Source organism: Adiantum capillus-veneris, chromosome 1, assembly GCF_014529385.1.
Source record: "Adiantum capillus-veneris isolate H3 chromosome 1, ASM1452938v2, whole genome shotgun sequence".
In the NCBI taxonomy this organism is placed as follows: Eukaryota; Viridiplantae; Streptophyta; class Polypodiopsida; order Polypodiales; family Pteridaceae; genus Adiantum; species Adiantum capillus-veneris.
In genome coordinates this window covers 98261085-98272684 of record NC_140931.1, presented here as the reverse complement: position 1 = coordinate 98272684, position 11600 = coordinate 98261085, and the positions used below count along the sequence as shown (strand labels likewise).

The 11600-nt window shown below is 37.7% G+C and overlaps 1 pseudogene; it reads right to left on the bottom strand.

Moving 5' to 3' along the window:
- Positions 1-2123: 2123 nt before the first annotated feature.
- On the bottom strand, positions 2124-2766 carry LOC147465241 (uncharacterized; annotated as a pseudogene).
- Positions 2767-11600: the final 8834 nt, after the last annotated feature.

Genomic DNA, 11600 nt, shown 5'->3' with positions numbered 1-11600 from the left:
CTGTGTCTATTATTAATAAAAAAATTGTGATTAACAATTTCGATTCTCAACCTATCTTTCACCAATAGCTGCCCATGACTAACAAGGCCTCATTGTGTTACATCCACAACCAGTGTTCATAGAAAACCGATCTTTAGAGTATTTTTAAAGGACAAAAATCAAAATTCTCAACTAGTTTGGAGGGTCACCTTGATGAAAACCGACTAAATTTGGAAAATTTAGTGTAAAAACTAGTAAAAACCAATAAATTTTTACAAAAAAATTGGAAGATTTCCAATGCTCTCCTTGTTTCCATTGGTTGCTAAAAATTGGTGTGAACACAATGTACGACAACAATCTCACCCTACCTTTCCAGTAAGGCCACACATTGTTAAGAGTTGGGTGGAAACACTTCCCGCCACCTACTCGTCACAGGTTTTCTAGAACCAAACTGTGTGTGTGTGTGTGTGGTGTGTGTGTGTGTGTGTGTGTGTGTGTGTGTGTGTGTGTGTGTGTGTGTGTGGTGTGTGTGTGTGAGAGAGAGAGAGAGAGAGAGTTGCCTCTCAAAAGAAAAAATTGTTATAGCCCTTGCCCCCATCAATCTTAACACTTGAGGATGGCGATGGCACGAGTGGCTGTGGATGTGGTGGTAGGCAGTCTTCCTGAGAAGGAGCAGGGTATTTTTGTGTCCAAGCTACATCACAAGAATTTCCATAGAGTCATCAAAGATGTGTTGCACATTTAGAGAGAGAGAGAGAGAGAGAGAGGGTCTTTCGGATTCAAACAAAGGGTTTGGACTCTAGAGTCTTTGTTTTTATTGCATACACAATGAGAGGGGGGGGGGGGGATTAGAAAAAGTGGGAAACAAAATCTTAATGGATTTTATTAAGATTCTCATTTTCAATAAAGACGGGGAGACAAGCATGCAGTAGTTAGCACAACACAAACTTCTTACTTGCAAAACTGACCTTCAATTTTGTCTTTTGGGATCTTGGTAGATTCCTCATAAAAGCTAAGTAAAACTCAACGAGGATACTGATACTCGTCAACAAATAGCAACAAATAGGTAATGGTCTCAATCCGCAGCACCCTAAAATATTCACGATAGTCATCTATAAGGTTTCCCAATGAGCAAAGAATTCAAAAATACTCAAATATAGTGCAAAAGTAAAGGGGGGGAGGGGGTCAAGCATTGATGCACAAGAAGGCCTGCAGACAGCATGTCAAGAATGTTAGACTAGTGTTCGAGAAAAATTATTTTCACAAACTTACAATTCCTTTGGGCAATGGTAAGGCTATGAGGTTTTTTTTAGCTGCCAGCAAAAACAGAAGAAATAACAAGCTCAAGAGCCAATTTCAGGCTTGCTAGCACCTACCTCTTGCTTAGCATATCCACTCTTATATTTAATCACCAATTTATTTAGTCTCTCAAGTGAAGAAATAAGTGACTTATATAAATGAGTGACTTATAGGAACTCTTGGCTATGTGTGTTTTGATAAAGTGCCTCTCAATAAGTCGTTCAATTTTATCATCGCCCAAAAAAGTTCGCTTGGAGTTTGGGATTCCTCGTGCATACACACCACAATAGAATGGAGTTGCTCAAAGAAACAAGAATCATTGTAGAGATAGCTAGAGCCATGATGAACGAGATGAATATATGTCATAGACAAATTGGGATGAGGAATTAGAAGTCATGATTATTTGCATGAACAAGGAATCGAAAAGAAAATTAGTTTCACACACACCACAGTAGAGTGGAGTCGTTGAAAGAAAGAATAGAGTCATTGAGATAGCTAGAGCCATGAATACAAAATTTCCATATGAGAGACTCTATGAAATTAAGCCAATTGTTGCACTAGTATGGTAGTGTAGTGAGCCCTATAGTGAAGCGAAGCAAGGAACACACACACACACACACACACACACACACACAGGCACACAGAGAGTTGGAGCTCTTTATCTCCCCCTTCATGGTCCCTTGGCCCCGCCTCATGCATGGGAATTATTTTCCTCCACTTCACACTTGACCCTCTTGGCCCTTATTAAGGTTAGGAGGTGGTTCACATGGACCATGCCCCTAGCTCTTAGTATTGTGCATGCGTGCCTCAACTATAGGGTACATCACATTCCTTCCCCCTTGAGGTTAATTTTTGTCCTCAAAAATTTCATTGGAAGCAAGAACCTTTAAGTTGGGGAATATTTTTTGAATAATTCTTAGTCACTCATATGTTAAACTCTCTTCAACACAATCTTTCCACTTAACTAGACACTCTTTATAAATTGTATTTCTAGTACTTTTTTCTCTAGTGTCTAGTATTTTCTCTAGTTCATGATGTGGAAGAGATTGAGTATTTATGAGTTCCATTATCTGATCATCTTCAATAAGGTTATCAGATTGACCCAACTTCTTTTCGTCTACTAATATGGAATACAAGATATATTCCACTTGTCTCTAGTAAATGGAGTTTGTAAGCCATATCTCCAACTCTCTTTAGTATTGTGAAAGGTCCACAATACCAAGGTGATAGGTTTGGACACGGTCCCTTCTTCATGGTTTCATACTTTTCAGGCACTTTCAAATAGACTTTGTCCCCCTCCTCCAATGTAAGAGGCCTTCTATGCAAAACAATATATGTATTTGCTCTGTCTTGAGCTCTTTTAATACTATCTTTAGCAACTTTAAGAATTTCATTCATATCTTGTAAAAAGTCTTTAGCTTCTTGAACCTTCTCCTTTTGCAATACTATTGCATTAGGAGCTCTAGGTTGAAACCCATACACTAACATAAATGGACTATATCCAATGGAAGAGTGCTTGGCACTATTATATGCAAACTCTGTTATAGGAAAGTTCTCTTTCCAATTAGTTTACCATTTACTTACATATACTTGTAGCATATCTTCTAGGATTTGATTAACCCTTTCAATATGACCATCCATTTGAGGATACTCAGTTGTACTCATGCTTAGATTAGTATCCAACCTCTTAAACACAACTCTCCAACAATGGCTATTAAACTTCCTGTCTCTATCTACTGACACAATGTTTGCTGGTTAATCGTATAATCGATAGAGGTTTTCCATAAATAATCTAGCCAATTCAGAAGTTTTAACATTAAATTTCGTTGGAATAAACCTAGCCATTTTGGTTCTTGTGTCCACTATTACTACCTAGATAGAGTTGTGCCCCCTCTGTGTTTTAGGTAAACCAATTATTAAATCCATGGATATTCTCTCCCATTTCCTCTAATGGATAGATTAGTCCTCCCACGTTAAGCCTTTTAGTCTTATTGATCTGGAATTTACCACATTTAACTACATATTCTAGGATGTCCTTATACATTCGATACCAAAAGAAAAAATGCATCTTAACAAGACTATGAGTCTTGTTTACACTTGGATGTCCCATACTTGGACTATCATGACACTCATAGAGTATCTGGCACCTAATTTGTTTGTCTTTAGGGACACATAATCTACGTTTGTAGAGTAAATAGGCATCATCTATGGAAAAATTATTCCACTTAAACCTTTATAAGGCACCCGTTGATGCTTCATTCTCACTGAAAACCTCTTGTTCTAGATCCCCTTTCTGGATGGTTTCCTATATCTTGTAATATGCAGGATCAACCTGACATTTCCCTCTTAATGATTCAAGCATATCACTATTGATTCGAGTAAAATGCAATTCATTTATCATAGGCATCTTGCTAAGGGAATTTCCTACTCCATTACATTTCCTATTTTGATACCTCAACTCATAATAAAACTCTTGTAAGAGTGGCATTACGACCTTTATATTTTGTTTGATTGGAAATCCATTTAATGTTTTCTTGATCAAACCCTATCATGACCTTAGCACCATACAAATAGTGCTTCCATTTCTTCAATGAATGGACAATAGCATACAACTCCCTCCCATATATTGACTAATTTCGTTCTGCATAGTCTAACTTTTTACTTTCAAAAGTTATTGTCGCTCCTTTTCTTTGTAGCTTACTGGACGAATGAAAAATTGAAAGTATAATTGATGTTCTCCAAAGAATCTTGGAACTTCTTTATGTAAATTTCATTCACCATAGTTTCTAAGTAAACAACCCATTCACAAGAAGTACTCCCTCCTACTTAGCAATAAGGTTCTTAGCTTGTTAATTCACTATTAGGTTTAGAAAAATCTAGTTTTCTTTGTCAAAAACTCAGCAAAAGTCTCAGATCTATTTTTAAGTCCAGCAAGATCATTCATTTCTCAACAAAATTCTAGTATGAAAATTAGTGCAGAATCCATAAGACACAAAAGGGACGAGGTTTTTCCAAGGTTTCAAGAGGTCAAAAGTCTTAACTAGATTATCTTCAAAAAAAACTCTTGAGATCCAAAAATAGGATTAATGTCAATTTCTACAAAAGAAACTAATAGTCTCCGACACTCATTTGTTCAAACTGAGATCTAATCAAGAGATTAATCTCCCATGCTAAGTCCATCACATCATCAGCAGATGACAGCAAGCCCTCAAGTCATCAAAAGCTTAACATTTCAAGGATATCAGTAAAACAATCAAGCCAATAATGCTAGCATCAAAATATTAGTGTCAACAAAAAAACCAGAGTACAATAGAATGAAAGAAGTACCAATTATTTCACAATTTACATGACTCAAAAACCAGTAAACCAAAGTGAAAACATGCCCAATAAGAATTTTTTTATTAATGTCTAGTACCCAACCAGTTCACCAAAGATCCTTAATATCATTAGGTGCTTCAGCAAAGAGCCAAACCATTAATGCCTAGTACCCAACCATTAACAAGAGATCCTCGATATCATCAGGTGCCTCAGGAAAAGGCCAAACCATATGACCAATAACCAGCTACTAAAAAAAATGAACAGATTTATTTTACTTGTATCAGGGAATAAATATCAGTCATGCTAAAGCAATGAGCTAGGAGACACCAATTCTTTTGGATGTAACTAACTAGAGGTATGGAAATCACAATGTAAGGTAGTGTAAGAAATGCAAGACTTATAGAATCCTATCTTGCCATACAGTGAGCTTCAAGACTAAATTCAAGTAACTAGAATGATCCATTTCCAAAAGACAACTAAACAAATGATAAGACCACTCAAGAGACAGGATATTGCAATTTGTCCAAAAAAGAGGGATTCCATTTTTTAAGTCCCATCCCCAAAATTTCAAACAAAAAGTTAAGAGTGTTAGGACATTCTAGAATAGCCTCAATACAACAATACTAGTAAAGAAACAGATTTTAGTATGCATAGCATCACTCAAAAAGGTCATCACATCTCAATTTAGATATGGTGTTCTAACACTAGGTTGGTAACCTAACAGGACATAAAAGTGTCCTTCATAGGGTCAAAATTACCATGATTTTTTTATTAGAAATGGCTAAGCAAGAGCTCTATTCAACGCAGCAAGCACTGTTTGAGTAATATAGATCTTTGCTAGCTGTCATGGATACAAAGAAGCCACTCATTTGCATTGTCCATTGAAAATGAAGACATTGTTTATGACAAGTTATTTCCTAACCTCACAGCACTATAATACTAACCAAGATATATCATGTATGATCTAAACTATAGAGTGTTGGTGTAGGCTCTCCACTTCTCAACAAAGATGGAGAAGGAAATGGAGCTCTTGCATTTTGCACTCCACACAATGAGAGAATGTGTTTGTGTGTGTGGGGGGGGGAGAGTATACCCCCCCCTCTCATGATTGGTCCACACCTCTCTCTCTCTCTCTCTTGTATGATTTTATTATTTCCTTTGGACATGTGTCCTCTTTTTCGTCTTTTGAGAGAAAGAACTTAATTTTTTTTTTATGTATCTAAATTATCATTGGACCCCTTTAAAACCTAACCAATAGCATTCAAGAACATCATGAGGGCCACATGTGGAGGATCATTTGAACATGTGTCTTATATGCTTATTAAGTCATTTGGTTGAATGAAATACTTCAAGGACTTATTCAATCAAGCAAGCATGTGTCTTTTATGCTTATTAAGTCATTTGGTTGAATGGAATACTTCAAGGACTTATTCAATCAAGCATGGACGTTCATGTCTCTTGAGAACCTATCTTTGAATTTAACATTTCAAAAACCTTAGTCATTTAAGCATAAAAATCACCTCAAGCTTTGGACAAGGTTCCCACAACCACTTTAAGCATCTTAACACCTCATGCTTGGCTACGATTCCCACCTCAAAGTTAGCCCTAGCTTGCGTAAGGTCAAAATACTTTTTAACACTAACTTTTGGAGGTCTTTAATGAAGCTAACCCTAAGGTCTTTTAAGCTCCACTAGGTAGCATTGCTCTTTGACAGACCATATCTCATTTAGACCCCTTTATCATTGGCCCCGTGTTGAGATAGATCCATAAGCACATGTCTATATTCTAACCCTTGTTCCCGTTTATTATCCCACATTAAATGATCAGTTTAATATGAGAAAATCGTTTGCGTTGGTTATATATTAGAATTTATGACATTACCTCTCTCTTGAAATCATAGTCGTCCTCGACTATGAGGTAAAAGAGATAAATCCATAGTCATTAGTCAATTTGTCTTAGCACATAGAGGATCCCTTTTTACCCTACGACATCATTCCAAGATGGATGACTAATCCATTTGGTGCTTGGGCGACATAGCTTCCGCAAGCATGTCTGCTCTTTAGTCCATTTCAACCTCCCAAGTAGAGTGACAAATTCTACATGGTGTTTGAGAGACGTCGTCATCTCATAAACATGATTCTTAGTATGCATACTACTTAAATTTGTGCACAATAAAGAGAGAATTAGTCTTATAAAACAAAAACATTGATCATTTAAAAGAAACATGTACATTTGCTTACTCTAATGTAGCATTGTAAGCGTTGACAAGGTTCATACTATCCTTAAGCTGGATTCCTTGCATCCATCTAGCATCTTCAAAAGGATAATTTTTGAACTTAATAAGATACCGTCAGATAATCTTACCATCTCGTAGTACCTTGTCTTCATGCCGAAGGATAGCTTCGGGTTGTAGCACCTCTTCTTAGTCTTTGATTTCGGGAGGGTCTTCAATAATTGGTTCATTTGGAGGCTCTCCTAGGTTCACATGAAAATCATTGTGTATGAGCCAATGGTTAGGCAACTTGACTTGATAAGCCACCTCATTGATTGGCTTGAAAATTTGAAAAGGACCATAGTATCTTTTTGCTATTTTAGCATAATACTTTTGATGGCCCGTAGGATTTTTGCCCGTCGTTTGCCTCAATCGAGCCTTAGGAAACTTAAGTAAGACCCAATCATTTTCTTTGAATGTTAAGGCCCTTCTGTTCTTATCAGCAGCAGTTTTTTGCCTTAGTTGAGAGATGGATATAGCCTCCTTAATGTGCGCATTTGTCGCACGTGTCAATGCAAGGAACTTGCCGATACACTGTGTGCGAGCCACAAATGGCTCCAAGCACGCAACTAGACTAATCTAGCAAGCTCAAGAGAGCAAGGGTGTGTCACTCACCGCTCTACGCTCACCTTCGTGGAAGATTCCTCGCTGCGAAGAAGAAGGAGCCGCCGCCGTACCGTGCTCAACCGCTTCGCTGCCGCCGTGCCATCGTCACAATGCTCAATCTCTCTCTCTCTCTCTCTCTCTCTCTCTCTCTCTCTCTCTCTCTCTCTCTCTCACACACACACACACACACACACACACACACACACGCACACAAAAGGAGGTGAAGAAGAAGAAGATGGAGATGGAGATGGAACAAGAGCACTCTTCTATTGCACAAATGAAAGAATAAATGAATTTTAGGTTTAGTTGACTTTTATATGAGCTCGCCCCATTCACACTTGGGCGCCCATGATTAGCCAACTAACCCTTGAATGTTCCAGTTAGATTGCGCCTCTCATCGGCGATCACTCTACCCTTTTCCTATTGGATCGACAAGCCCAGTACCTGACTCTACGAAATAAATAATACGACGTCCGTCGTAGGTGATAGGGTGTCCGTGAGCCGCGAGGGTTAACATGCCCCCCTTCTTGATGTAGATTCCGTCCTCGAAAGCTATTGAGTTGAAGCTCGTTCTTCAAGGTGGAAGAGCATTTGAGATGAATGTCCTTAGCCTTCTTCAGTCATTGCAAAATCAAACAACATTGTACAGTAATTGCATTCTCATATACAGTTAAAAAGCATATGCATTTGTAGACAAACAAATTGATTGGTGACAAAATTTTAAACCATTTGTCAGCAATAAACATTAAATTATAATATAATCAAATGCATAAACAATTGTAAAGGTAAAAAACTAAACAAGTCTAGGGTTGCCAATCCAACGGTCCAAAGACACTAGAGGTCAACTATTAATACCATGGGCAAGCTTCTCAATTTTCTTTGGTCAATTAGGTTGTTTAATCGCGAGAGCTAAGTATTTCATGTCCGAGGGCTGACTAGAGGCTATACCTAGAAGACCTTGTAGTTAATCTACGATAAAATAAATTTCTCATGAAATCATCGCCTGACTTATTTCCTTTTCTTTGACCCCCCAAAGTTTTTTCACAGTGATTCAATTTCGATGTGTGTGCTTATTTTGTATGCCTTGGGTTTTTTGCTTTTCAAGGAAAAGCGCCCACACTGAGAACCTCTAGGGCTCTAGTACCATAGGCGATACATGTGAGTGGTGTACCAAATCAAGCTAAGGTTTCCCTTCCAGCTTAAGATTTTACATTATGGCACTTTGATTTTTTGTTTGTTCGTTTTCAGCATTTTAATTTTGTAACTTTGGGGGGTCATATAATACTGTTATCCTCCACAGGCTCATCACACTAGTAAACTCCCTTTATCATACTTAAGCTAAAGGTCAATAGGGACTAAGCCCACTAGAAATCCCTAGTACATTTCACACAATGCTTCTTAAATCAGATTAAGAACCTAATTAGCCATTGATTATTAGGAAGGCATTCCCGATGGTATTAAGAGAAGATCTCTAACGCCTAGCTTGATCAAACTAGCTTAGTCAGACTGCTGATTTTTACACCTAGACAAGTGATTATGACAAAAAATTACATTGAATTTAATGTTTGATACTAAGCAAATGCGGTGAATATTATGCTACCAAGCACAATTAAAGCAGACCAACATGGATGCAAAAAAGATAAGGGGCAATGCTAATGGACAAGAAACACCTGTTTGTGTTGGTGATCGCGCTTGATTTGAAAAGTGGATGAGAGAAAGATTCCATGAAGGTCCAAATCCTAATCACAGCAACACGTTCCTATATACACGAGGAGACACAAAGAATACCTCTAGGAGGCACATAAGTGGGAAAAAAGAACTTTGCTAATCACTAAACTCTAAAACAGAAACACTCCTATTGTATTAATCCTACCTACCCTCCTCATCACTTGAGTAATGAGGATCAAAGGTGTTTGATGACATAGGTTTCCGTTTCAGTGTATCGGATGTGAATGTGTAGGTCTGGGTCAATGTTTTGACTTTTATTGTGCATACACGTTTGCTAATTGCTCTTGCTCTTTATTATTTTTAATTTTTGTGAGTATAAGGCTTTATATATACATTCCCTAAGATTGGGAGATTGGGAGGTCAAGGAGGAAGGTTGAGAGGGAAGCAAGTGAATGATGGATGTCAGCAAACACTCCCCCCTTCCTTGGGTAGATCATACCGTTTGAAATGAGCTCGTCACCCTTTGAAACCAATTGTTCCGATTGGTAATAGGTGAGGATTTTTTCCATTATTTTTCTATTACCTTAAGTGCCTCATCAAGTTGCAAGGGTGGTAAGGCACTCTCCCAGGATCGAACTTGAAGTGGTTCATCAGGTGATTCTTGAACACTGGGAGGTGTGGATTGCTTTGTAGCTTCATAGAGGTCCACTATTGTAGGTGGAGACTGTGGATAAGCGCTTACCTCTATGGATGCATTATATGAGGAGCTAGAAGCTTCATGGGACTCCCCCCTTCCTGAGCTAGGTGGAACAAATCGTTCTTTCTTTGGTACCCAAAAATGTTTCTTGTCAGACCTCTTCTTGCAAGTTATTTTTCCCAGGTGTATGGCGGCAAGGTGTTTTCACTCACAATTTGTTTTGCCCATGTTTAGGGCCAGTGTATAGCCTCAAGGTTTTTTTGCTCATTGTGTCTCTTTTCACAAGTTGTTTTTGCTAGATCTATGGTGAGTGTATGGCTAAGAGGTCTTTATAGCAAGTCTCGTTGATTCTTTTTGCAAGTATATGAATTCTCTCATCACGATTTCTTGGTGCTTTTGTGAGTTTTGTAGAAAGTTGCTCTTTTGATATTTGGTAAGAAGTTTTTGCCAGGTGATTTTTCCCATTTTCTTTGGAAATTTCTCCTCATTAAGTTTCTAAGTAGGAAGTTTCTTATTATTTTTGTGTTAATCTATGCTAAGGGTTTATGGTTATGGGATTTTAATTTCTTGCAAGACATTTATGGTTGCGTTTTTTGTCCTTTTAGGTATGAACTTTTTGGCACAAGCTTATGGTTGCATCTTGTTTGGCATTTATGGCCACATTTTTTGTCACTTTTAGGTAATGCATATGCTTATGGTTTATGGTTGTAGGGTGATGCTTTCATGTTTTATGCTATACTATAGTCATAGTGTCATTGTGTGTGATTTTTCTTACGGTTGGTTTATGGTCTTTTTTATGGATGCTTATGGTTTTGTGATCTATGTCAAGTTATGACTCTTGGTCCTACAACAAATATGATCAATGCGATAGCAATAACGTATGCTATGGATTACATTCTCACATATTATGGACAATCATAGTTTTCACTATGGTGTATATGGCTTAAAAATTAATTAGCCCGCTAATGGATATGGACTTCGTGAGGTTATGATCATTGTCGGGTACAAAATTATGGTTTTTGCAAACGCTTGAAGTGTTTTTTCTTATAATTATAATCTTTGCAAGGTGTGGTTATGGTCAGTGTGAGTGCAAAGTTATGGTTCTACCTTATCCAATTTCTTTTGCTCATGGCTATAGTCTTTGCCATCCTTTTTTTCTTATGGTTATGTTCTTCACCAACCTTAGTCGTTTCTAGGTGTTTTATTGACTTGTGGTTATGGTCTTCATGGCCATGTGTTTTTTTTAATGGTTATGGTAGGTGATTCTCTATTGTTATTGGCAGGTGGTTGTAACAAGTATGGTGGGAGGTAATGGTAAATTTGTAATGGTTATTTGTCTCGAACTTATGGTGCTTAGAAGTGTGTATTTTTTCCAATGAAGATATGGTGCTTTTGCACATGGTTTCATGGTCTTGTTTGTTTGGCTATCCATCACAAGTATGGTTATAGTCATTATAATTTATTCCCAAGCCCAAGGAAGAATACTCTATGCATGTACTTAGGAGCATGACATGTTATCCTTGTATCGTCATACATGTTTTTAAAATTTATATTGGATGCAAATCCAACCAAGAGCCATGTTTCAATGCTTAAGCTTGTCATCTTCTTCATCTTCATTACTACGTTATTATGCTATGCTAAGCAAGAAGAGTGATGATAAGTAACGAACTATTTCTTTCTCCTATGGAATGTTTCGTCTTCCTCTTCCTTACCCTCATTCCCCACTAGCTCTCTCCACCTTCGAAGGTGTTTGAGGCCTTG